We start from the raw sequence: 27,924 nt of genomic DNA, 5'->3' as shown, positions 1-27,924 counted from the left end.
AAAACGTTGGTAGTAGGTTGGTAGACAGCAACCATCCAGGGGAGCACCTCCCTCCTATCATAAGAGTGTAAAACGTTGGTAGTAGGTTGGTAGACAGCAACCATCCAGGGGAGCACCTCCCTCCTATCATAAGAGTGTAAAACGTTGGTAGTAGGTTGGTAGACAGCAACCATCCAGGGGAGCACCTCCCTCCTATCATAAGAGTGTAAAACGTTGGTAGTAGGTTGGTAGACAGCAACCATCCAGGGGAGCACCTCCCTCCTATCATAAGAGTGTAAAACGTTGGTAGTAGGTTGGTAGACAGCAACCATCCAGGGGAGCACCTCCCTCCTATCATAAGAGTGTAAAACGTTGGTAGTAGGTTGGTAGACAGCAACCATCCAGGGGAGCACCTCCCTCCTATCATAAGAGTGTAAAACGTTGGTAGTAGGTTGGTAGACAGCAACCATCCAGGGGAGCACCTCCCTCCTATCATAAGAGTGTAAAACGTTGGTAGTAGGTTGGTAGACAGCAACCATCCAGGGGAGCACCTCCCTCCTATCATAAGAGTGTAAAACGTTGGTAGTAGGTTGGTAGACAGCAACCATCCAGGGGAGCACCTCCCTCCTATCATAAGAGTGTAAAACGTTGGTAGTAGGTTGGTAGACAGCAACCATCCAGAGGAGCACCACCCTCCTATCATAAGAGTGTAAAACGTTGGTAGTAGGTTGGTAGACAGCAACCATCCAGGGGAGCACCACCCTCCTATCATAAGAGTGTGTTCAGCAGGATCCTCCTCCACATCATCCCCCCCCCCCCAATGCCACGTGTTCCTAGAAGACCATCACAAACTTTCCACACCCAGAGCAGCTTTATTGAATCTACCCCTCCCCTTAAACCCCCCCCTCTCTCTCTCTGTCTGTCTGTCTCTCTCTCTCTCCCTCTCTCTCTCTCTCTCTCTCTCTCTCTCTCTCTCTCTCTCTCTCTCTCTCTCTCTCTCTCTCTCTCTCTCTCTCTCTCTCTCTCTCTCTCTCTCTCTCTCTCTCTCTCTCTCTCTCTCTCTCTCTCTCTCTCTCTCTCTCTCTCTCTCTCTCTCTCTCTCTCTCTCTCTCCCCCTTGGAGTGTATCGTGTGTAATGTTTTCAATGTTTTATAACGCCAACACTTTACGTTTCGTTTTTGCTACGTTACGTGTTGGTTCAGTTATCTTCGTCACGTTCAACCTTCCATTCGTCACTCCAACTGTTCTATTTATCAAACAATTATTTTAGTAATTAACACTGTTATTTAGATGCTTTATTCTGCATAACATTTTAATATAGTTATTTATCCTTCTGGTAGGTAATTTTGTATAGAATAAATCATAATGGCAGCAAGTACTGATCCTTGGGGGACCCCACTGCTCACATGTCTTCATTGCAGCATTTTTGTATCATTGTTCACAAGTGTTGTCGCATCCAATTTATTCGCTTTTTATTCATCTTATGTTAGTAATTTCCATCATTACTCTTCTTCTTCTTCTTTTTCTTCTTCTTCTTCTTCTTCTTCTTCTTCTTATTATTATTATTATTATTATTATTATTATTATTATTATTATTATTATTATGGGGAAGTGAAAAACCTTTGAGTATCATTTATTTAAAAGTTCCATCATTGGAGTTACTTCACTTATTTTGAAAGTTCTCATAATTCCCTGTCATTGTCTTGATCTTGACTACATTTGTCTTATTGTTCTCAGCAAGTGACAGATCTTCTGACATATTCTTGTTCCTTACACACTAATATATGGTGGTCAGTCAGCGTTGTTGTGTATGCTGTGCTGGTATCCAGCTCTTCATTCTTCTCATACATTAGCAGTTGAAAATTTTCACCATTGATTTACATGTGACCTGTTTCGAGATTTTTCCTTTTCTCTGTGTCCGGCCCTGCGCCAGGCCTCCTTGATTTCCTGGCCGACCAAATTGTTGCTGCTTGCGGCCCTGCCGGCTCACATATTCATCATAGTTTTTTCTTTCTTTTACTGAAATGACTGTCATACTTAATTTGGTGTCTGCAAAAGAGACTAGGAAGCTGTGGTTAGTATCCTTATCTATATCTTCCATGAGGATAAAAAAAACAGTAACGGTAGCATCTACATCAATGAGGATAAGAAACAGTAACGGTAGCATCTACATCAATGAGGATAAGAAACAGTAACGGTAGCATCTACATCAATGAGGATAAGAAACAGTAACGGTGCTAGAACCTTGCCTTCCAGCGCTGACATTCTTTTTTTGCTTCGCTTCGACTTTGTTTTATATACTGCCAGACTTTGTAATATATTTGTTAGAGAATTGAATATGCATTTCCCCACTTTTCCTGTTATAACTGTTGACTTTGTTTTGTATGTTGTTGCTGCACCGGCGGCCAGGCATGTCTCTAGAAGGGTCTGTAGTTTCCAGACAAACAAGTATGTTATACTGAGCTCTTATAGGAGGATTTTGTTGGGTTACCTTGGAAAGTTGTGTTCTGTGTGCACCCTTGCCCACTTGTGTGCAGTCTCCCTCACACTCACAAGTTACGTACCAGTAACACTTGTGTGCAGTCTCCCTCACACTCACAAGTGACCTACCAGTAACACTTGTGTGCAGTCTCCCTCACACTCACAAGTGACGTACCAGTAACACTTGTGTGCAGTCTCCCTCACACTCACAAGTGACCTACCAGTAACACTTGTGTGCAGTCTCCCTCACACTCACAAGTGACCTACCAGTAACACTTGTGTGCAGTCTCCCTCACACTCACAAGTGACGTACCAGTAACACTTGTGTGCAGTCTCCCTCACACTCACAAGTGACCTACCAGTAACACTTGTGTGCAGTCTCCCTCACACTCACAAGTGACGTACCAGTAACACTTGTGTGCAGTCTCCCTCACACTCACAAGTGACCTACCAGTAACACTTGTGTGCAGTCTCCCTCACACTCACAAGTGACCTACCAGTAACACTTGTGTGCAGTCTCCCTCACACTCACAAGTGACGTACCAGTAACACTTGTGTGCAGTCTCCCTCACACTCACAAGTGACGTACCAGTAACACTTGTGTGCAGTCTCCCTCACACTCACAAGTGACGTACCAGTAACACTTGTGTGCAGTCTCCCTCACACTCACAAGTGACGTACCAGTAACACTTGTGTGCAGTCTCCCTCACACTCACAAGTGACCTACCAGTAACACTTGTGTGCAGTCTCCCTCACACTCACAAGTGACGTACCAGTAACACTTGTGTGCAGTCTCCCTCACACTCACAAGTGACCTACCAGTAACACTTGTGTGCAGTCTCCCTCACACTCACAAGTGACGTACCAGTAACACTTGTGTGCAGTCTCCCTCACACTCACAAGTGACGTACCAGTAACACTTGTGTGCAGTCTCCCTCACACTCACAAGTGACCTACCAGTAACACTTGTGTGCAGTCTCCCTCACACTCACAAGTGACGTACCAGTAACACTTGTGTGCAGTCTCCCTCACACTCACAAGTGACGTACCAGTAACACTTGTGTGCAGTCTCCCTCACACTCACAAGTGACCTACCAGTAACACTTGTGTGCAGTCTCCCTCACACTCACAAGTGACGTACCAGTAACACTTGTGTGCAGTCTCCCTCACACTCACAAGTGACGTACCAGTAACACTTGTGTGCAGTCTCCCTCACACTCACAAGTGACGTACCAGTAACACTTGTGTGCAGTCTCCCTCACACTCACAAGTGACGTACCAGTAACACTTGTGTGCAGTCTCCCTCACACTCACAAGTGACGTACCAGTAACACTTGTGTGCAGTCTCCCTCACACTCACAAGTGACGTACCAGTAACACTTGTGTGCAGTCTCCCTCACACTCACAAGTGACCTACCAGTAACACTTGTGTGCAGTCTCCCTCACACTCACAAGTGACGTACCAGTAACACTTGTGTGCAGTCTCCCTCACACTCACAAGTGACCTACCAGTAACACTTGTGTGCAGTCTCCCTCACACTCACAAGTGACCTACCAGTAACACTTGTGTGCAGTCTCCCTCACACTCACAAGTGACGTACCAGTAACACTTGTGTGCAGTCTCCCTCACACTCACAAGTGACGTACCAGTAACACTTGTGTGCAGTCTCCCTCACACTCACAAGTGACGTACCAGTAACACTTGTGTGCAGTCTCCCTCACACTCACAAGTGACCTACCAGTAACACTTGTGTGCAGTCTCCCTCACACTCACAAGTGACGTACCAGTAACACTTGTGTGCAGTCTCCCTCACACTCACAAGTGACCTACCAGTAACACTTGTGTGTGCATGCGCATGTTTCTTGTACAAAATAATGGGCTCTTCCGGGTGAGCTAATCTAGCGTGAGGTTAAATGTATAATTTACATAAATTACAATAATTATTTATGTTATTAGTGTTGGTTTTGTGTGTTGACATATCTAAAGTTGTGGTTTGTTTCAGGTGAGTGCTGCTACGTGTGGACAGTGGGAGAAGGGCAGGTAAGTTAGTCTAATGACTCAGTTGAGTATGAGAGTGGATTTTGTTGCCTGGGAACAGTATAAGGTTAGTCAGTCTCATCGCAGTTGATCACTAACATTTCCCAAAGATTCCGTACTTATATTTTATTATTTCATATTCTTACACTGTACTCAGACTTTCGAGATAGTCGCGTAGTGACTATGAAGAACCTGAGGCCCACGAAGAACGTTATATTCTGGCAGTTGACGAGTATCCCAGTGACACATTCAGTGAATCATTTCTGCAACCCACAGTAACTATAACGATGCTCGCAGTGATAGAAATCTAAAGTCAAGGGAAGCCTCACCTCACGTCCGAGGGCTAGGAAGAGTCCTCGAAACAAGTCAAGGGAACAGTCTATAGGGTTCTTAGTAAAATTAGTAGAGTGAGCTTTTTAATATCAATAAGTACAATGAAAATAAGTGGCCGGTAAGGCTTCTTGTAGAGTATGCAGCGCAGGTTTGGCCTCCGGATGCTCATATATCAACTGTAAAACATACAAAGACTGGTGGAAAAAAATGATCTCCCATATGAGAAAGTTTTGCTGCGAAGATGGATTAAGAACACCACCATGTACACTGAGAATGTGCACACAGGTATCCAACACTGTAACTGTGTAGTGGTAAAGATGCTGGTAACAGTAATTGTACCAAAGTGTTGGTAACAGTGATAACAGTTCAGGTAACAGTGTTAGCAACAAGAGTGTTAGTAACAGTGATAATAACAGTACAGATAATAAAGGACGACATACAACTGTGCTGTAATTTTAGTGCAGTTGAACGTTGTACCTTTTATAATTGTACATATGTTTGTGTTAACTTATGTATTCACTACAGCGTCCACCTCCTGATAGTTGTCGTAGTTGTTGCAAACTTGTGTCTATGTTTAAATGGTACCACACTGTCGTGTAGTGCCATTATTACATTCTCCATTGTCTGCTGTGACACCTCATGTTGTTATTGTTTAACTTAAATGTCTGCTGTGTAAGAACACTGAATAACCATTAGAGGTTTACCACTGCCCAGAAATTTGTATAAATAATCTGCCACCTTGCCTTTTTCTGAGTCGAAGTTAAAACACATTTTGTATATTACTGAATTTACTAATTTCATTAAAAAAAAAGACTTGTCTGTTGTGGCTCCTGCTTGACCTGATAAGATTATTCTTGGTATATGCTATAATATATATATATATATATATATATATATATATATATATATATATATATATATATATATATATATATATATATATATATGTGTGTGTGTGTGTGTGTGTGTGTGTGTGTGTGTGTGTGTGTGTGTGTGTGTGTGTGTGTGTGTGCGCCGAATAGGTAAAACTTGCGATTTGGCCTTAAATAGCTACGCTCTTCTTGCCGAATAAGGCAAGCGGAAATTTGTGTATGCAATAATTTCGCAAAAATCATTCTGAACCTAACGAAAAAAAAATTTCATTGTTTTTGTTTATTATTAAATTATTGTAAACTTATCAAAAATATATTTAGTTGGATTACGCTGAATTAAATTGCGCAGATAAGTTTTCTGAGGTTCTTTTGGTACAAAACTATTAATTTTTACATTAACATAAATGAAAAAAATATATCTTTAAACGTATTGTTACGACTTTGATGTCGTAACAATACGTTTAAATAAAATGGTCCTGGCTCGTACAGGCTGCTCACACTGCTGTATAGGGATTATAAAATTACACAATCGATACAAAATGCAAAACAACCACGGGGGAGTTGATTGATAGCTCTAGGCCTTTCGTGTGGTGTTGCAGGCAGAAAAAGAGGAGGTCCAAGAACATACGATCACACGGAGTGCCAGCAAAGGCGTTCTATGTGAGGTCCAAGCAAATACTGCTTGAACCTCCTCTTCTCCGCAACATTACAAACTCCTGATGATGTGTTGATTGCAACACAAAAAACCTACAGCTATCATTCAACTCCCCCTGTGGTTGTTCGCTCGCTATACAAGATATATATATATATATATATATATATATATATATATATATATATATATATATATATATTTTTATATATATATATATATATATATATATATATATATATATATATATATATATATATATATATATATATATATATATATATATATATATAAGGAATTCGCTAGAGCAGGCGAAGTATACACAAACACTGATCTCTGGCCGAAGGAGACTCGAACCTACGAACCTTGGAACAAGGTACGCAGTGCTTTACCATTCTCATGCAGGGGATGAGATGAAAAGTTGTAAGCCTTCTCCCTGAAAGCTGGCTGCCTTGGATCAACGTGTAGCGCAAGCTGCACGCCAAGGTATTGGTCCAGTGTGGTGAGATTGTTATAGCACTGCGTACCTTGTTCCAAGGTTCGTAGGTTCGAGTCTCCTTCAGCCAGAGATCAGTATATATATATATATATATATATATATATATATATATATATATATATATATATATATATATATATATATACACACACACACACCACAGTGAAAATTGGAAAAACGTCGGAGCAGGGAAAGTCCAGTAGACTGGGGCAGTGTAACAGACTGAGAAGAGAAAATTTGGTGCAGAAGGGTGATAGTGGACGTCCATGGTAAGTCTGGCCTCATCTTCCCAATAGTCTTTTATGTAATGGTGAACACATGTAGTCCTCACATGTATATAATCAACGTAATGTTTCCAACGAATTAAAGTACGCCGGTGTATCCTCCCTGCCAGGCACTGCATTCGTTTTTAATTTGGTTACAAGCGGTTAACAATACGGAAATTAGGATAATTTAGATTAAATTAACCTAGGTACTAATAAAATACATGTACAACACTTGGGCATCTTTGTCGTGTGATTTAATTTAGTGATAAATTAATGTGGTCTGCATGAAGAAGTATAGAAGTCTTCCAGAGGAAACACCACCAGTCTCTCCACCAAGTGCCATATCAGCCAGGCTGCAGTAACAACCTGATTGACGAGGCAAGCACCAGCCAAGCCTGGCCCAGGGCCGGGCTGCGGGAGTACGAAAACTCAAGATCCATCAAAAGTATATCTAAAATAAATATTTTGTTGATGGCGGCTTAGAGCGTTGGAAAGGTGACGCAGGTAAATAACGTTATCAACACTATATTGGTGTATTTTGACAACTGGTTGACAGGTGACGTCTTAACCTGAGGAGTTTGTGTAACTGTCACTATCATGTATCTGAGTGAATACTGATAATACTAAGACCGGTTTTCATTCTGGTTGTTCTGGCAGTGACTGCCAGAACAACCAGACTGTTGCTGCCCGCGGTGGGTAAGCCAAGAATGTTGCCGTAAATGATGCTTGCTGCTCCTTCATATTCCATTGTGAGCGATAAGTTTCATACCATATATACCATATATACTGGTCACAGACCGGAGGCCTGGTCACAGACCGGGCCGCGGGGGCGTTGACCCCCGAAACTCTCTCCAGGTAAACTAACAACAATGAATTTTCTGTTAATACGTCCAGATTAAGGTGTTAGCAGTGTGATGGTTGGGGGTTTGTTGAGTTCTCTTAAGTTAGTGGTGTTGAGGAAGCTGTAGGATGCTACCCACCTTGTGTGTTACCTCATACTTGAACCTGCCTTGTGCCACCTCACATCACCCATAGCTACTACTAGTACCTGTAGATGGTTAGGGAGATCATCATCCCAGTGAGAATTGGACCTGCATCTCATAGGCCAGTAGGCCTGTTGCAGTGTTCCTTCTTTCTTATGTTCTTATGTTCAGTGTCCTGACTTAGTTCAGACCTCTCTGCTGACGACAGGTCAGTCGGTGGGTCGGTCTGTTAGTATTGGCTTCATGCAGTCCAGCGTAAGCACCAAGGCCTGGGTCGATTACCTTGGCATACATTACTGGTCAATCCCAGCATATCTCAACACTGTTGCGTCATGGAAGTTTCATACAGACGCATGTTTTGCGATCACTGGAGGTGAGCAAGATTGTCAAGGTGTCACTGTGAGTGCCAACAATAGCGGTATCTCGCAGTTGAACAGTTGAAGGTTTCTAATGAATGACCCTTAGATGCCATCACACGTTCACCTTCATTGTCACCTGATCGAGTAACTCCTGTGTGTGTGTGTGTGTGTGTGTGTGTGTGTGTGTGTGTGTGTGTATGTAATTGGTGCAGTGAGACCAGTAGGAATGTTGTTGAGTGAGGGTCAGTCAGCGGGGACACTGGCCTCTCACCCACATGTTTCCACCTCCCCACTTTTCTCAAAATTTGGCTACACTCGCAGTGTGTTGCTACTTATTATATATGAGAGGTAGGTTACGGGTACAAAAGCTTGGCATGTGTCCCCAGTCAAGTTCCATCACAGAAGATGGTTATTACATCAGCAAGGTTCTTTTATTTTCTTAGTATATAAAATAAAATGCTAATGTATAGAAGTTTCTCAATGAAGGCGACAGGTCAGAAGAAAATGTTAGTTATCTTGTTGGATGAAGGTTGTGGGTGGTGGGTTAGTGGGTGATGGGTGGTGGGTTAGTGGGTGATGGGTGGTGGGTTAGTGGGTGGTGGGTTAGTGGGTGATGGGTGGTGGGTTAGTGGGTGATGGGTGGTGGGTTAGGGGGTGATGGGTGGTGGGTTAGTGGGTGATGGGTGGTGGGTTAGTGGGTGATGGGTGGTGGGTTAGTGGGTGGTGGGTTAGTGGGTGATGGGTGGTGGGTTAGTGGGTGATGGGTGGTGGGTTAGGGGGTGATGGGTGGTGGGTTAGTGGGTGATGGGTGGTGGGTTAGGGGGTGTTGGGTGGTGGGTTAGGGGGGGATGGGTGGTGGGTTAGTGGGGGATGGGTGGGGGGTTAGTGGGTGATGGGTGGTGGGTTAGTGGGGGATGGGTTAGTGGGTGATGGGTGGTGGGTTAGTGAGTGGTGGGTGGTGGGGGATGGGTGGTGGGTGGTGGGGGATGGGTGGTGGGTCAGTGAGGTGAAGGGTGGCCGCAGTGTCAATACTACAAACAAATCACAATTGAGGTTAACAAACATTAGCAAGGTTCTCTCACCAACCTATAATCTCACTTTCATATTATAAATAATAAACAAAACAACGAGAGACTGATCATCTTACACCTAGTCAGTGCCGGATCAGCCGGGCTGTGGCTCGTACGTTGGACTGCGTGCGGCCAGCAGTAACAGCCTAGTTGATCAGGCACTGATCCATCGGGAGGCCTGGTCATGGACCGGGCCGCGGGGGCGTTGATCCCCGGAATAACCTCCAGGTAACCTCCAGGCTGATGCACTGACTGCATCAGACTATCCCTGCACCTCGTCTACCTCGTCTTCCACTGACGCTAATGTCTCCAGAAGTGTGAATTGTCTCTGTGTTTGGTAAGTAAAAGGACACACGTGCAACTAATGTAACATTGTATTGTGACAGTTTCGCTCCCCAGGAGCTTTATCAAGCTTTATAAAGCTCCTGGAGAGCGAAACGTTGCCACAGTAAAATATCACATTAGTTGTACTTATGTCCTGTTACCTATCATAATGTCGGTAATTCTACCAATATTAATACAATCTGTGTTTGACTGATGAAGTCTGCAGCTCAGGCGAAACGTTTCATTAGTAAACATTCTTAGTTTTGCACTTGTGTCTGACTTATCAACTTCTCATCTTCGTTATCATTAATTAATTTGATGGCGATTACGATCACATATTCACTCACCTACGCATCATTTCTGAAAGAGATGTTGATATCAGTGTTTACTGTACGGTAGCTACAGCAAGTGTGCCGTATGTCAGACACAGTTCCCCGTACAACCATCCACTCAGTGTGTAAAGAAAATAAGAATTGACTCTATGGTGTTTTGAGAATGTTTCAGCATAGTTCATTGTAAACACAATAAACAGTAACATTAAGATGGTTGTGGGAGCACCACACCTGCTGCTCCCACACCAGGAGAAACACCCGGCTGAGTGCAAGCTAAATATTACTTAAAAATAAAGATAATAAATTTAACGATAAATAAATGTTAGGAAATAGAATAGAGTTGCATTAAATGAAACATGAGTGTATTGGTAAGGAAAGTGGAAACAAGTATACAGAGGATGTGGCCTGGGTTCACTTAGATTACACATTTAAGTGGTAGGGTTGGTGGAATAACTGTAGTTGGTTGCTCAAGTAGTTAGGTTAATGTGCACCTCATATCCATCCTCCAAACTGTACAGCAAGTACATATGAAGATACAGATGTGTTCATAAGTCTACTCCAAGAGAGGAAAGATTTAAAAAAAAAAAATCGGATATATCAGTAGTGTGCTGCTACACTGTTATATATGATAGTTACACAGTGGGTACAAAGCTAGCTGTGTTTCCCTGTCACTTCCATCACACAGGATGGGGCTCATACAAGGTATTGAAATGTGTCAGCTTGAGCTGGGAGACTCCCGTAGGGCAATGAGGATATCATCAAGTATTCCAGCAAGGGTTCATCAGCTACGGCAGCTTCAAAGGTTACCTTCCAGAATGTAAAATGTGTGGAGTAAAATTTTTGTCCCGAGTCACGCGTGTATTGGGCAGCTCCAGTCATCGTCTTGAGTGAACATACCTCTGTAAAGGCAGTACATTACAGACCAAATATAGAAAAAGACACTGTCAGAATGGACTCCTTTAATAAGACAACGTTTCGCTCGGAGACTTTTTTTCAAGTGTATAGAGAGTACTTGATAAGCCTTTGTAATATATATACTCTGGGGAGCATGTGAAGATTGGTGAGGCACAAACCTGACTCTTAGGTAGAACCTCCTAGAACCAACTGGTTTTAGGTGGAGTTGTCTGTGGTATGAATGAGAGCCAATTCAAGGCATTCTCTAATGTTCTTGTCTTGTTCTGGGATAACCATGCTTGCCCTGGATGAGTCTATGTGATGTTGAAATGTTACGATGTAAAACACAGGCATTGTTGATATTGGTGAAGCAAAACATATCTGTGTTCATTTAGGTGTGTGGACAAATCCCTAGTCATAAATAACAAATAAGGCACAATACCGGGACTGGAACGATAAACAAATAACCCGCACATAGAAGAGAGGAGCTTACGACAACGTATCGGTCCAAGTCGGACCGAAACGTCGTCGTAAGCTCCTCTCTTCTATGTGCGGGTTATTTGTGTATAATTCTCTTGTCGTAAGGCTGATGACATTTTATAAATATAAAGAATTTGCAGCAGTTATATAACTGACAGGTTTATTGTTGGATTAACTCGTGTTGCATCTCCTCGTCTCAATGAAAACTTAACTCTCCTCATTACTTTTCACTTCCTCCTTTCTTCATTACATCTCCTCTCTCATCACAACACCTTATAAACTCTACCGTTCTGTTTCTTTTCTCCCAGATAACTCTCCTCACTTTTATTAGTTAGTATTCTGTTTTACCCTTCCCTGTCCAGTTGTTCCACCTCCGCCTCTCTAACCTGCGCATCTCTTTGCTTTCCCACATATAATATTTTTGTTATGAAAACAAAATTATTTTCATCAGCAGAGTGCAGCCACAGTCTAGTATCTTGTGCTGTATGATAGTAATATTGTTGGAATAAACGCAAATGGAAGAGTTTTTTCACTTCTCAAGGAGATACCTTCATTCACAAGGTAGATGGTGTGAGGGAGAGGGAGTTGTGGTCAGAAGAGAGGGATGGAGTCATCCAGGACCGACAGGTGAAGCGTAAAGCTTTGTTATTGTCAACCTACCAGGGCCTCGGTGTACATTCATACTCTTTTTTTTTTTAAATCCATTTCGCCCCGCTCCGTCCACGAGGCCTAGTCTTCCTGTGAGACTGAAGAACTTACTACTCTGCAAGTTCCTCCTAATATTCCCGATCAGCCGAGCTGTGGTGCCTACGATTTAGTGCATACTGCTAGCACGAACAGCCTCAACGAGGTTTGGTTTGAAACATGGCAAATGATCCCTGGAACCATTACGCGGTAGTTCAATATTTCGTTACTAGTGCTGTGAACACCTGCTAAGTTTCCAGATCAGCCTTTATGTAGTCAGTATCCTGATGCACATGCTGCCTCTCTTGTGTGTTGTGGGCGAGGTTCAAAGGTGGGCGTTGTGGGCGTGGTTCAAAGTTTGGGTGTGATTCGTAGCCACTCTACATTCAGGATTATGGGTTTTAATTTAACGAATTATATCACGCTGAAAATTTTGAGTGGATAGGAGAGAACCTTTGTCACTAGTTGTAAGATGCCATAATATTGAATTTATGGGCGGGTGTTGTGGGCGGGAAAAGGTACACTTGATAAAGCTGAAGTACTGAGATATACTGGTGGGCGTGAGATGTGGGCGGGCACCAGTGCGCTGAATAAAGCTGAAGTATTGAGATAAGCTGCTGGTATCAGGAGCTCCATACCCGGGTCCACTACAAGGCTACCACCAGCTTTATCTCATGGATTTGCCTGGTATCTCTGGTGTCTTGTGGTATCGCTGATGGTATCTATCTCTTGTGGTATCTCTTGTGATATCGCTGATGGTATCTATCTCTTGTGGTATCTCTTGTGATATCTTTGTTATCTCTTGTGGTATTTCTGATGGTATATCATGTGGTATCTGGTGGTATATCTTGTGGTATCTGATGGTACCTCTTGTGGCATCTTAGAAGGTATGTATTTTGGTATGTCTTGTGGAATCTTTGATGGTATTTTGGTGATATCTAGGGTAGAATCATTAGCTCCTAGACCCATCTCATCAATTTCTGACCTCTAGGGCCCGATCATACTTACTCCTGAAATTGCCTGAGGTGTTTTACTAGACTTGACTGAATATTTAATGAAATTAACCAGGTCAGCACCAGATAAGCCTGGCCCAGGGCCTGGCTGCGGGAGTAGGAAAATTCACGAAACTCATCAAAGGACTTAAAACATTTCATCAATGGACAATAGTTTGATTTGATACGTTTGTGGATGAAGTAAGTGCTGAGTGGAGAGACAAACAGATATGGACTAGATGTCACTTACCCAACAGAAAGGAAACACGTCAGGTTGGATCACTCAGGTTGTTTGTGTTATACGTTATGGAATGTGTTCCTTTAATGGGTTGGAACCCGCACTTATCAGGGGAGTGAGAGTTATTAGCACCACCAGCTGATAATACAGTCACCAACGCTACCTTACCCACACTTTCATCACGACCTCATCACCACCACCACCATCACCACCATCACCATCACCACCATCACCATCACCACCATCGCCACCACCACCATCACCACCACCACCACCCCATCACCACCACCTCCATTCCAATCACACAGAGGCCCACTAGTTGTAATTCTTTCAGGCTAGGTTCCCCTGAACATTCCCACCACACATTCCTCGCCACACTCCCCACTAAACTCTCACAACACACTGTAATGCTTCTTAACACCAGCAGTCAACACCTGTGAGAACTCACTACATGACTTGCTTGGTATCAGTGACTAGAGTGTGTGGTGCCTGACCTTTGCTCCAGAGTACGTGGTTCGAACCCAGCCAGATCTGATAAAAGTTTCTGTTGTATATGACCATTGTAATTATTATCTGTGGTAATCATCTGAAATAGCTGTATAATGGATATATATATAAACATCTGTTATATATTCATTATTGTATTAAGGATATGTAAATAACTGCAGTATTTATTACATATAATTGTTATTCTTATATTCATACGATATGCTGTAAATATATATGTATTAGTTATTTTTTTTATAAAAATCCCAGTGTGATAAGAAATGTAAATATGGTCCAGGAAATCAAAGATAGGATGTCAAAATGTGTAGGAAACAAGTGTGGAGGAAAACAAACCATACCACGGGCGGGAATAGAACCCGCGGTCAGAGAGTCTCAAAACTCCAGACCGTCGCGTTAGCCACTGGGCCAGTTAGCCACAATAAGATTCATCCAACTAGGTAAATTTCTACACCATAGGAAGGTTAGCATAGGCATCACTGTGACCACAAATGCAAGTTTTTACAGACGAATCTCCAGCTAGCGTGGCCGTGACGAACTCTAGCTCAAGTCCCCTCAAAGCCGTCAACATGACTCACGAAATCGTAATGACACGATTGCAAACAAACCATACCACGGGCTAGCTGGCCCAGTGGCTAACGCGACGGTCTGGAGTTTTGAGACTGATCGCGGGTTTTATTCCCGCCCGTGGTATGGTTTGTTTGCAATCGTGTCATTACGATTTCGTGAGTCAAGTGTAGAGGAAGTCAGATATATTGAGATACATTGTGAAGATAGTGTCAACCACACACTGGGTGAGGGAAAGAAATTTTCAAATGTTTTGAGGCAACTGGAAGGAAGAAGTGGATCATTTGATGCACAGATGGCAGTGTCTCGCTCTTGTATAGCGGGAAAGATAAAAAACAATGCTTTAAAAACCTGAAATTATTAATATAGACTAATGTTTTTCTTCTCTTAATCTGAAATACTGAGATGATCCTCGATTTGTGCAGTGGGAAGTAAAGTGAATGTGTTGAGTGGGATTAACCTAATATACGAATATAAGGTGCCTGAGTAGTGAGTTTTGGCCCTGAGTCGGACTGCGGGAGTAGGAAATCTTTCAAAACTCGTCAGAGGTTTTTCTTTATACAGTTATACACTCTGCAGGAGATTACCAGACCTTCTCCCTCTCGAACTAAAAAAAAGAATCTTAGAGCGAGACTACAAAGGAGTTATTATCACTGTTTCTTTAAGATGCTATATTTAAGAACACAAGTGTTGCTAACTTTAAGTGAATGTTGGATCATTCCCAAAATCTGTTGTAATCTTCAAGTGAATGTTGAATCATTCTCAAAATCTGTTGTAAGCTTCAAGTGAATGTTAAATGATTCGACATTCAGGCAAACATTTGCTTGTGGCCTTAGCCCCATCCCCTCCCTCCACACACTCACTCTTTATGGAGACTGTTGCCTAAAGTCCATCAATATGCTTGTCAAGTCTGCTTTATATTTGTGTATAAGACCCGGCAAGTTTTTCACCTTGTGAAAACTGTCAGTATTGCAAGGAAATGTCAGCACAGTAAGATCCAGGAACACATGTGCAACATTTAGGCATCCCTAGTGTTGCACATATGTCTCACTCATCTACTTGTTCATCTACTTGTTGATGTTATACACTGTTATTGATGTGTAACATGGGGAGCTGTAATGCTGCGGATGTTAATTATAGTATATCTGTTTAGAATCAGTTCATCATATCCCCTGGTATGTCATTGCCAGTCCAGTACCGAGGAAGAGTATACCTGATCTATATCTAACTTGGTGGTCCACTTTCTCTAGATATATCTAACCAGTTGGCCCACTTTCTCTATATCTAACCATTTGGTCCACTATATCTCACTGATTGGTCCACTTTCTCTATATCTAACCAATTGGTTCACTTTCTCTATAACCAATTGATTCATTTTCTTTATAACCAATTAGTCCATTTTCTCTATAACCAGTTGGTTCACTTTCTCTATAACCAATTGGTCCATTTCCTCCATAACCAATGGTCCAATTTCTCTGTATCTAACCACTTAGTCCACTTTCTCTATAACTAGTTAGTCCATTTTCTCCATATCTAAACAACTGTTCTACTTTCGCTAGCTTACCATTTGGTCCACTTCCTCTATAACCGTGTGGTCCAGTTTGTCTAACCAATCGGTTCCCTTTATAACCAAATTGTCCCCTTTTTCTATAAACACACAGTCCACTTATAACCAAAGGTTCACTTTCTCTGTTAACAATTGATTCACTTTATATCTAACCAGATGGACCCATTTTGTCTTGGGTTATTACCATAATCTCTCCCCTAAGTACTCGACATACCTGACTGATGGGTTCTTCTCTCTCTCTCTCTCTCTCTCTCTCTCTCTCTCTCTCTCTCTCTCTCTCTCTCTGTCTCTCTCTGTCTCTCTCTCTCTCTGTCTCTCTCTCTCTCTCTCTCTATCTCTCTCTCTCTTTCTCTCTGTCTCTCTCTCTGTCTCTGTCTCTCTGTCTATCTGTCTCTGTCTCAGTCTCTGCCTCTGTCTGTCTGTCTGTCTGTCTATCTCTCTCTCTCTCTCTCTCTCTCTCTCTCTCTCTCTCTCTCTGTCTCTCTCTCTCTCTCTGTCTCTCTGTCTCTCTCTCTCTCTCTCTCTCTCTCTCTCTCTCTCTCTCTCTCTCTCTCTCTCTCTCTCACTCTCTCACTCACTATTATAAATACACTTGGCTGGTGTGTTATCATCCTCTAGGGGTCACAACTTAACAGAGTGCCATATATAGAAGGGGACGTGGGATGGTGAGTGGTGTAAGTGGCTCCGGGCATTTACAGGTGTGTAGGGGCTCTACTTACCCACTGTTCTACGTGGGGGTTGATGCATAGCTGCTGACCCCTCCTCTTGATTGGGTCTTGACTGACATTTACTTGATTCTGGGATTTATGTCTGTCGTGTCTACTCTTAATCCTGTGGATGATGCTTCTCTCATCCACTTTTTAAATCTAATCTCTCCCATTTCTACACTACCTTGAGCCTAAGTTCATATTTTGTAACATAATTTAGGTAACTGCGCCTTTAGCTCCTCTCTGTGTTCCCTCTAATCTAACGGTATCTTGGTCCTGTTTTTTTCTTTTGAAAACTGTATACGTTTTAACTGTTTCCTCCTCGTCCTTATCTTTCTCTCCTGTAGACTTCAGTTTATAGTTTCTTGGCTGTCTCCTGATATTACATTTCTCTCACTGTGGGAAAAGTCTTTTTTTTTGTTAACCCTTAGACTTACCAAGTGGGGGGATGGGGAGTGCTAAGGGATGGGGGGGAGGGTGGTGGTGCGGGAGGTGGTGAGTACCGCAACTATGGTCATTCATGCTGACTATCACTACCTTTCTCCCCCTCTCTGGGGAAAGGTGGAGGAAGTCAGCATGTACTTCACCCTCTTTCCCTCTAGACTTAAGCCATCTCTGATCTTCCTTGACTGTATTGTGAAGATATTTAATATGCATTATATAAACAGGTGTTCCTCACAGCCTCTCGTTCTCATTATTTTCCATTTGTTTGTGTTGAATTTCAGAAGCTCTTTACCTGGAGGTTACCTGGAGGTTATTCCGGGGATCAACGCCCCCGCTGCCCGGTCCACGACCAGGCCTCCCGATGGATCAGGGCCTGATCAACTAGGCTGTTACTGCTGGCCGCACGCAGTCCAACGTACGAGCCACAGCCCGGCTGATCCGTCACTGACTTTAGGTATCTGTCCAGCTCTCTCTTGAAGGCAGCCAGGGGTTTATTGGCAATTCCCCTAATGCTTGATGGGAGGCTGTTGAACAGTTTTGGGCCCCGGACACTTATGGTGTTTTCTCTTAGTGTACCAATGGCGCCCCTACTTTTTATTGGCGGCATTTTGCATCGCCTGCCCAGTACAGCAGTATTCCAGCCTAGAGAGAATAAGTGATTTGAAAAGGATCATCATGGGCTTGGCATCTCTCGTTTTGAAAGTTCTCATTATCCATCCTATCATTTTCTTTGCACGTGCGATCGTGGCACTGTTGTGATCCTTGAAAGTGAGATCCTCAGACATTACTACTCCCAGGTCCCTTACATTATTTTTCCGCTCTATTGTATGGCCGGAGTCAGTAGTATACTCTGTTCTAGTTATTATCTCCTCCAGTTTTCCATAACGGAGTAGTTGGAATTTGTCCTCATTGAACATCATATTGTTTACCGTTGCCCACTGGAAAACTTTGTTTATATCTTCTTGGAGGTTAACCGCTTCCTCAGCAGATGACAGCCTCATGCAGATCCTAGTATCATCCGCAAAGGATGATACGGTGTTGTGGTGTATACCTCACCATCTTTTTAAATTGTCCAGGTCATCCTTGAGTCCTCTTATGTCCTCCCGTGTTTGTCTCAGTTTTCACATCATCGGCAAGCAGGGGTACCTAAGATTGAATTAAATTGACAGGTGTGTCCTGATGGTTAGACCTTATATGTGTGTCCTGGTAATGAGAGCTTACAGGTGTGTCCTGGTGATTTACCTTACAGGGGTGTCCTGGTAGTGAGAGCTTACAGGTGTGTCCTGACTTATAAATTAAGTCAGTGAGATAGGAGAGATTAATGAGCAGCGAGACACACTTGTTCTTGTTCTCCTTGGTAAATATTATTGTTGTAATGATAGTAGATGATGTGTGAGTGTGTGCGTGTCCAGCATACACAGGCATACTGGGATGTATTGCACTCTCTTGTTGTATTAGTGACGATACAGCTTCACCTCCATTATGTTGGGGCTTCCCTAATAGTTGGTGGTAGTGAGTAGTTACTGTGTTGGTGACTCAGCTGAGATGATGGTAGTGTCTGCACGCTACCCCAGACGGTCCTTTATACACCGAGAGGTGCATGTCTGTGTATATACGATGAGATGTCCCTATCTGTGTATATACGATGAGATGTCCCTATCTGTGTATATACGATGAGATGTCCCTATCTGTGTATATACGATGAGATGTGTATATCTCTTAGCGTATATGCGATGAGAGTTTACTTTCCATATGTTCTGGATTGATCTTGATAGCTAGTAACCAACTTCCATAAAGGTCGTCTGTACTAATGACTCGCTAGTCGAGCACTTCAAGCAGAAAGAGGACTAAGGTTACACAGGTAGGAACACACCAGATGCTGGGGACAGCAACATGGCAGGTAGGAACACACTAGGTGCTGGGGAACGCCAACATGACAGGTGGGAATATACCAGATGCTGGGGACACCAACATGGCAGGTAGGAAGATACCAGGTGCTGAGGACACCAACATTGCTGGTAGGAACACACCAGGTGCTGGGGACACCAAGATGGCAGGTAGGAACACACCAGGTGCTGGGGGACACCTACATGGCAGGTAGGAGCACACAAGGTACTGGGGGACACCAACTTGGCAGGTAGGAACAAACTGGGTGCTGGGGGGACACCAACATGGCAGGTAGGAACACACCAGGTGCTGGGGGACACCAACATGGCAGGTAGGAATACGCCAGATGCTGGGGGACCCCAACTTGGCAGGTAGGAACAAACTAGGTGCTGGGGGGACAACAACATGGCAGGTAGGAACACACCAGGTGCTGGGGGACACCAACATGGCAGGTAGGAACACACCAGGTGCTGTGGGACACCAACTTGGCAGGTAGGAATAAACTAGGTGCTGGGGGCACCAACATGGCAGGTAGGAACACACCAGGTGCTGGGGGACACCAACTTGGCAGGTAGGAACAAACTAGGTGCTGGGGACGCCGACGTGGTGGTGAGTTATTGATTGAGTATGACCTTTGTCAGGTTATTCTGGAGTGGTGACTCAGGGGAAACACTGATTACGCTTCCGCCTGGGTAAAGTTAGTCTGCTACTGCACATTGCATTTTGCATGTGCTATCATTGTTGTGGCCGCCAGCCCCGCCCCCTTCCCTCCCTCTCCTGGGGTTGCAGAGTACGGCCAGTGCCATTTCCTTGTTTACTTCTGGCTCCCCGCACACCTCATGATTATAAACATTATCATGAGAGCTCAGTATAATACTCTAATGTCACTGGAACACACCTAGAAGCCTGAGTAGATCTGTAACCCACTACCATATCTTGACCGCAGCTAAGCACATTTACGGAGCAAGTTACAGTATAAACAGAGGTAGGTAAAAGGACACAGCTGTAACTAATGTGACATTTTATTGTGGCAACGAATCGTTCTTCAGTTGACAAAGTTCCTGAAGAGTGATACGTTGCCACAATAAAATGCCACATTAGTTGCATCTGTGTCATTTTACCTAACATTGTGTCGGTAATTCTACCACTATTGCTAAACAGAGTTTATATCCAGACTTAGGACAGGTGACAAGTATGTTCACTCAGGAATCAGATGTGCTTCATTGTCCACTCACGGAGCAGCAGAGATAGTGTACACAGATCTATGGTCACGGGATCTTATTAATGAAAATAAGATAAATTTTCAACAGATATCTTAAATTAGCTTGTAACAGATAAAGTATCACATATTTCAACAGGGGACAATATTTAGCCGTTATATAGCCATTATATTATTTAGTATTTAAAGTTTGTGTTATTGGAAATATTCTGTTATTATTAACGCCATTGTTATAGTTATTATTAATACTGTAAGTTATTAATGTCTTAAATTATATCTCTGAGTTGTTACTAGTATTTCTAAGTACTAGGTTGTGTTTGAGGTGATGAAGCATGTGGATAACCTTAGTTCTTGCAAGACCACTCATGTCATGGAGATCATGTCACTTCCTGAAGCTGCAAAAGTCATTATCATCATTCATGGTTACACCGTCTAGATCCGTCACAGAGCATTGTGTTAGAGTACGTTGCAATACCTTCAGCAAGTACCAACACCTTGACTGGCCAGGCTGTCGTCCAGGAGGTCTGGTCTGAGACTTGGCAGTTGAAGCGATGATCACAGGAACCACCATCCCAGATTGGGTTTCTGTGCGATAACTTCTGAAAGCTTCTTCCGATCGGCTTCAAATCTCAACACTGGAGTGTTCTGCTAAGGAGCAGTTTGCACACGTATTGTTCCTGCAGGTACACCTTATTTACCCCAGGCTTCGTCTTGTAGTTTTCGAGTCTGTCTCTGGTGGGGAGTGTCATGAAAATTGATGGCAGCTGAGAGAGAGAGATACAGCCTGCCCATCACTGTCTTCCTCTACCTCTTTTATTAAAATCCATTAACCTCAACCATAAATCTGTGTTGGTGTTCAGTGAAGTCCCTCTTCTCCAACTCCACTAATATCTTTGTTATGTTACACGTCAGTTGACGTGTAGTTCACTGTCTCCTGCTGCTTCATTTCTTAGATACACTGATCACTTCAGCCGTCTTCCAGCTGCCCTAGTTGACCTTTCTCGACCTGAACTTGGGCCGGGCTGCAAGGGCAAAAGAGCCCTCGAAACAGGTCACAGGCATGTTAAGAATCTTTGCCATAGGCCCGTACAGTGTGTGTGTGTAATAAGGGCAGTGTTGTAGTTGTGTAGTTGGGCGTGGTTGTGGTGTGCTGCATACATGGTAGCATCTGTGGTGGTAAGAAACGTGTGGTAGTAGTGATGGTAATGGTGGTGGTAGTAGTAATAGTGGTGGGCGGCAAGTCGTCCCATTAACAGATTTCTCCTTGCTGCACCACTGAAGTACCTGTTGTCTGCTGTGTTTACTTTCGTCTCTGTTTTTTTACGGGTTACATTTTGTTGTGTCTGACCACTTGCCACCATCGTTGTCGCTTAGTGTCTTCGTCGTCGATAGTGGTGGTGGTGATAGTACCTTTATTCGTGGTGACAAGTGTTGTGAGGGAGGCTGGTGGTGTTACTGCAGAAGTTGGTGGTAGTGAGGGAGGCTGTATATACCTTTGATATACCTTTGATGAGCTTTGAGAGTTTTTCTACTTCTGAAGCCCGGCCTTGGGTCAAGGTTATCTGGTGCCTACCTGGTCAACCAGGCTGTTGCTCCTAGTGGTCCACTGGCCCACACACATTACAGCCTGATTGATCTAGTACTTGGAAATACTTGTCCAGTTCCTCTTGAAGACTTCTTCATTTGTCCCAACAGTGTTTCTGATGTCTTCTGATAAGATGTTGAAAAGTCTGGGACCAGGGATGTTGATACAGTGTTCTTCTGTTGTACCCACGGAGCTTCTGCTTTTCACGTTGTTGCAGATTTGGGACCAGACCCTCAGGTACTTTCTATTTATATTATAATGTCTCTCTCTCTCTCTCCTGGTGGTGGAGATGGCCTTACTACTGATGCAGGAGTTGGTAGTGGAGATGGCTTTGCTGCTGCAGAAGTTGGTGGTGGAGATGGTTTTGCTGTTGGTGCAGGTGGTAGTAGTGGTGGTGTTGGGGCGGGCGGGCGGGATCACCACCTCCCATGAGCCGCCCTCCCGGGGCGGTCCTGCGCTGCTGCTGCTGCTGCTTGCTCCTCTGGCCAGTTCGTCTGGAGACAGTGTGAGGTGAGGAGCCGTGCGTCCACCCTTCGTCTCGTCTTTTTCTAGTCAGTCACCTTCATCTAGGTGCTGCACCACACTTTGCATCCCACCACCGCTGTGTTACCTGCTGACAGAGGCAAGAGGAGAGCACCTTCCTCCGTCACTGTTAAGAATAACAAACTTGGGAATCAGTGTTCGTGTTTACCACTGTGATCAGAGACAACAGGGAAACATCAGGACTACTCTGGGAAAATTATTCTCGTGTATATGTACGTGTCGCTCTGTATATGCATGTAAGGTGACGTACGTACATGTGACGTATTTGGCGACGTACGTATGTGTGCTGACGTATGGTGACATGTACGTGTGATGACGTGTATGGTGACGTACCTGTGATGATATGTATGGTGACATGTACGTATGTTCGTGTGGTGACGTGTAGTGTCGTGTATGTACGTGTGGCGCCATGCATGTAGCATATTACAGGACGTGTCCCTCAAGGGACAGTCCCCTGGGAGTGTCCCTCAAGGGACGGTTCCCTGGGAGTGTCTTAAGGGACAGTCCCCTGGGAGTCTCTCTCAAGGGACAGTCCTCTGGGAGTCTCTCTCAAGGGACAGTCCTCTGGGAGTGCCTCCCAAGGGACGGTCCCTTGGGAGTGTCCCTCAAGGGACACCCTTGATCCAAGGTATTACATCTGTCCTCCCTTGCATCGAACCTCATGCCTCCCATTACTCCCCCTACAGGTTTAGCGCTCCCCCTGAATGTAATTGTAGAGGGAGTGCAGTATGATAGGTACCGTGGTGTAGGATGATCTGCAGCGCATGATGTTATACTGTGCAGTGGGCTTTTATATGAATAAACCATTATGATAATGTATTAGGTATGATAATATACCAGGAATTGTTATTGTTATTATTATTATTAGGTATACTATGTATTATTATACCAAGGTATGGTACTACCTGGTTTGTATGGGCATAGTGGTGAGAAGAGTAGTACCACAGGTCCATTGATACCCTGGAGTGTTAGTGTTGATGCTGTGTGGCACACAGGTAGTGCCACTAGTCCATTGATGCTTTACTGTGTTAGTGTTAGATGTTGTGCAGGACAACTCTTGAATTCATTCAAAGGTATACCAGAGTCAGCAGGTGAGAATCACCATTGGTAGGCAGATGGTGGTGGTGGCCATAACAATCTCTTCTCAACTCACTCAGTGAACGCTTTCTCTTAAAGAAAGTGCTGGAGACAGGCCTCTCAGCCTCATTCCTCGCCCCATTCCACAGTATTAGTTAATGTATGTACTCACCAGATTTTATTTGCGTGGGTCAGGTCTTGGCTCGTGGGCCCCGTTTCCTAGACTACCTTGAAAGAGCATTATTGGTGTCCTAAACTACCTTGAACAGTATTATTGGTTTCCTGGATTACCTTGAGCAACATTATTGATGTCCTAGATACCTTGAACAACATTATTGGTGTCCTAAACTGCCTTGAGCAGCATTATTGGTTTCCTGGATTACCTTGAGCAACATTATTGATGTCCTAGATACCTTGAACAACATTATTGGTGTCCTAAACTGTCTTGAACAGTATTATTGGTTTCCTGGATTACCTTGAGCAACATTATTGATGTCCTAGATACCTTGAACAACATTATTGGTGTCCTAAACTGCCTTGGGCAGCATTATTGGTGTCCTAGACTACCTTGAACAGCATTATTGGTGTCCTCGACTACCTTGAACAGCTATTGCTTTCCTAGACTACCTTGAACAGCATTATTAGTGTCCTAGACTACCTTGAACTGCATTATTAGTGTCCTAGACTACCTTCAACAGCATTATTGGTTTCCTAGATAACCTTGAACAGCATCATTGCTTTCTGATCTCTTGGACCTTATCATACCATCTCTAATCTGCATATAGTTTGCCTTCATCACTCTGTTATGCAACCCATTCCGCTTTTCAACCACCTTGGAACCTGGTTGAAAAACTGGAAGAGCTCTTCATTGGTCACCTACTGTATCAACATCCCTGGGCTTAGATTTTCACTCGGCTACCAGCAGTCATTAGCAACATTGCTGCAACCAGTGTGGACATCTTGAAGAGGAAACTAGGTCACTAACTACGCGGTGTGTCAAATCAACCAGTCTGTGATGGATATATGAGTCAGCATGCCGCCAACACCAACAGTCTGGTCGACCAGGTAATCAACAGGGAGGCCTGGCGCAGGCTGGGCCTCGGGAATAGGAAAACTCAAAACAAGGTCACATGTAAAAATTCTTTCTCTCGAAAAATATGTATTGTTTGTTCACCACCACTCAAGAGCACTTTAATCCTTGAAATAGGGACGAAAATAAACTCGTATATATACTGAGAGATACACAACCTTGGTGTATATACATTGAGATTCACACCTCTCGGTGTATACACACTTAAGATATATATTGTGTGGCTCCCAGTGTTATAATTTGATATTTTAGAGACTGAAGAAGCAGATAATAGTATCTCCTGTGGTTATTTGCGCAAGGTCTTCCAACTGACGACCCAAGTGCTGCAAAAGGTGTCTTGTTTATCAACTCGTAATTATATTGCTAGTGCAGATAAGTAAAGCAAGAACCAAAAACCCTTTGGAGATAAGGGTAACCTAGAGGGAAGTAATATAATCGACGTAGCATTAAAGGTAATGGAGAAGATAAGAGAGTAAGGTTAGAGGGGAAACAGAGTTAAGAGTAGTATGATGAGTGTTTTACTGCTAATAATCTAGAAAAGGACAGAGTACTTGCAGGAAGAGTAGCATCAGTAATAATACTAGTAACTTCAGTGACAATACTAGCAGCATCAGTAACAATACTAGCAGCATCAATAACAAACTAGCATCATCAGTAACAATACTAGCAGCACCAGTAACAAACTAGCAGCATCAGTAACAATACTAGCAACATCAGTAATAATACTACCAGCATTATTGACAATACTAGTAACATCAATAATAATACTAACAGCATCAGTAACAGTATAGCAGCATCAGTAACAGTGCTAACAGCATCTGTAACACTATAGCAGCATCAGTAACAATATAGCAGCATCAGTAACAACACTAGCAGCATCAGTAACAACACTAGAAGCATCAGTAACAGTACTAGCAGCATCAGTAAAAATCGTCTGATGAGTTGCACTATTGACTTGACAGTCACTCGTAATAGACCTCAGGAAATTTGCAAAGTCAGCAGAAAGTTAAGTCTGGTAAATGCTAGACGACGGCTATAGTGATCAGATCCAGCTGGCTCAGGCCCGGGCTCTGAGAGTCAGGAAAACTCTTGAATCTAATCAAGTAAGTAAGTTTATTCAGGTATACACAAATACAGTTACATAGAATTATCATACATAGCAGCATATGTGTAGAGAACCTAGGATAACCCAAAAAAGTCAGACAGAGTGACTTATTTCCATTGGGTAATGGGTAATAATATCAGTAATAGTTTAAGGGGTAATGCTAGTAGTGACAAAGCACTGATAGGAACATTTGGTAATAGCTAAATGATATTGCTGGTTGGAAAGTTTACCCTGTCTTGTGAAAGGTGTCCTGTATTGTCAACCTCTTTGCTAGCCACCACGCACCACGTCGCATTTCCCTTACACCATCACCTCCCCTCTCCCTGAGCCAGGGCTGCATGGGAAAGCTGACCTAGTTCTGAAACTGCCATTGCTTTCTCAGCTGGAGCATTGTGTTGCGTGCTACAGGTCCGTGTTGACTGACTTTCCCTCTCCATTGGATTCACTGTGATGATGGCGACGGCGCGTGTCCTTCACGGTATTGCTCTTGTTACTGTCTTGTCTTGTTTGTGCTGATCTCTGTCTAGCTACAAGAGCACTGCTAGGCTAGGCTCCTCGTGTCTCCTCTTCCTTTATACTCTTTCTTGTTTTGTTAACCTACTTGTCTTCACCGACGATCATTTATCACTTCAAGGGCATTTTTTTTTTTCGTTTTCACGACAGTTGACGTAGCAACCTAATCTTTCAAAATATTACGTTATATAACAAAATTGTATTAGCCTAAATTATCCAACAATTTATATAACTATATTATATATTATATATTTATATTTATATATTTTATATATTATATTTTATATATTTATATATTTTAGTGAGGAATAAAGGCAAATAGTGAGATTATCTGCTGACACACTGTGAACACAGATGTATTATGATAATGTCTTCATTCTCACCCCGACATGTGTCTACGTATCGTATGTTTTTAACATCTGTCCCAATCTGTTTTATTCACGACCTTTTTTTTTCCAACTTTACTTATTTCATCCTATTTTTTTCGACGTAAAACTCCATCATCCATTTTCTCAATTTAGCCAGATCCTCTCCGAGGGTCTTAAGCCGTTTTTTCCGTAATATTTTTTGATAATCTGGGAATATATTCATAAAATTAATTATTCCTGCTGAGTTTGTGTATATTTGGATTTACCTAGTTGAGTTTTTGGATGTTGCGCTTCAGCTCTTGGTCCTGCCTCTTAACTTTCTCTAGTCTAGGCTAACGTGATCTACCTCTAGTATTTGAAATTGTACTTGTGTATGTGCGTACTATGATGCTTCCTACAATTCCTTTTGTTTTGTATGGTGTTGTATCATTCTAGTTATGTATTATGGTGTTGTGTCCTTCTAGGTCTATTATGGTGTATCATCTAGGTTTATATTATGGTATATCATTCTAGTTCTGTAACATGGTAATGTATTATTCCTGTTCTATATTATGGGGTTATTCCAATTATATATTATGAAAACTTAGTTACATATTTCTATTGTTCATAAGTATTAGTAGTATTGTGTGTTCGTGAACTTGGCAACTTTGTAAGATATAGTGCCATAGAGTGAGCTGTCTTTCTCTCCACTCACTTTACATTGTCTTACAAACAAGAAGAGGTCCTTGCCTAAATAAAAACTTAAAGCATAATAGGAACAGCATGGGGCTTGGGAGTCAACCTTGGGAGATTCCACCGACAAGCTCACGTTGTCACTCTCTACCCTAACTACTTTCCTCCGTTTGTTTACCTCTAGTAGTGTCCCGGCGTGTTACTCAAGCATGGAGTGAATGAGTGCATGCGGGTGAGCGCGCGTGCTGAGCTGCTAGCAGGGATGGGATGGGAGGGGTACTTGAGGGACTGTCGTGGTTGCCTGCTGACAAGGGTCCAGTGGCAACACGTCCTTGAAGCCTCAGATTAAATCTCTAGCTGCTGCGGGTTTCCTACTGACTATTTTCCCATAGCATCAATCTAGACGTCTTGCTGCTAACCTCTAAAGAACAAAAAGGCACAATACCGTGTCTGGAACAATACATATAACCCGCACATAGGAGAGAGAAAAGCTTATGACGACGTTTCGGTCCGTCTGGGACCATTCACGAGTGACTTGTGAATGGTCCAAGACGGACAATTCTATGTGCGGGTTATCTGTGTACTTTTAACTTCTTTTTG

The 27,924-nt window shown here is 43.1% G+C and overlaps 1 protein-coding gene across 6 annotated transcripts in view; it reads left to right on the top strand.

Annotated features, from left to right (window-relative positions):
• Nucleotides 1-27,924, top strand: part of step (cytohesin steppke) — a gene marked incomplete at its 3' end in the record, with an annotated part of 586,727 nt that overhangs the window by 397,879 nt on the left and 160,924 nt on the right. The window contains 1 exon segment of one of the 6 annotated variants that reach the window (XM_070083661.1): nucleotides 22,449-22,507. 6 annotated transcript variants of the gene reach the window in all.

This window comes from Cherax quadricarinatus, chromosome 10, assembly GCF_038502225.1.
Source record: "Cherax quadricarinatus isolate ZL_2023a chromosome 10, ASM3850222v1, whole genome shotgun sequence".
In the NCBI taxonomy this organism is placed as follows: domain Eukaryota; kingdom Metazoa; phylum Arthropoda; class Malacostraca; order Decapoda; family Parastacidae; genus Cherax; species Cherax quadricarinatus.
The sequence above is the reverse complement of the archived record's forward strand: the minus strand, read 5'-3'. Positions and strand labels throughout refer to the sequence as shown.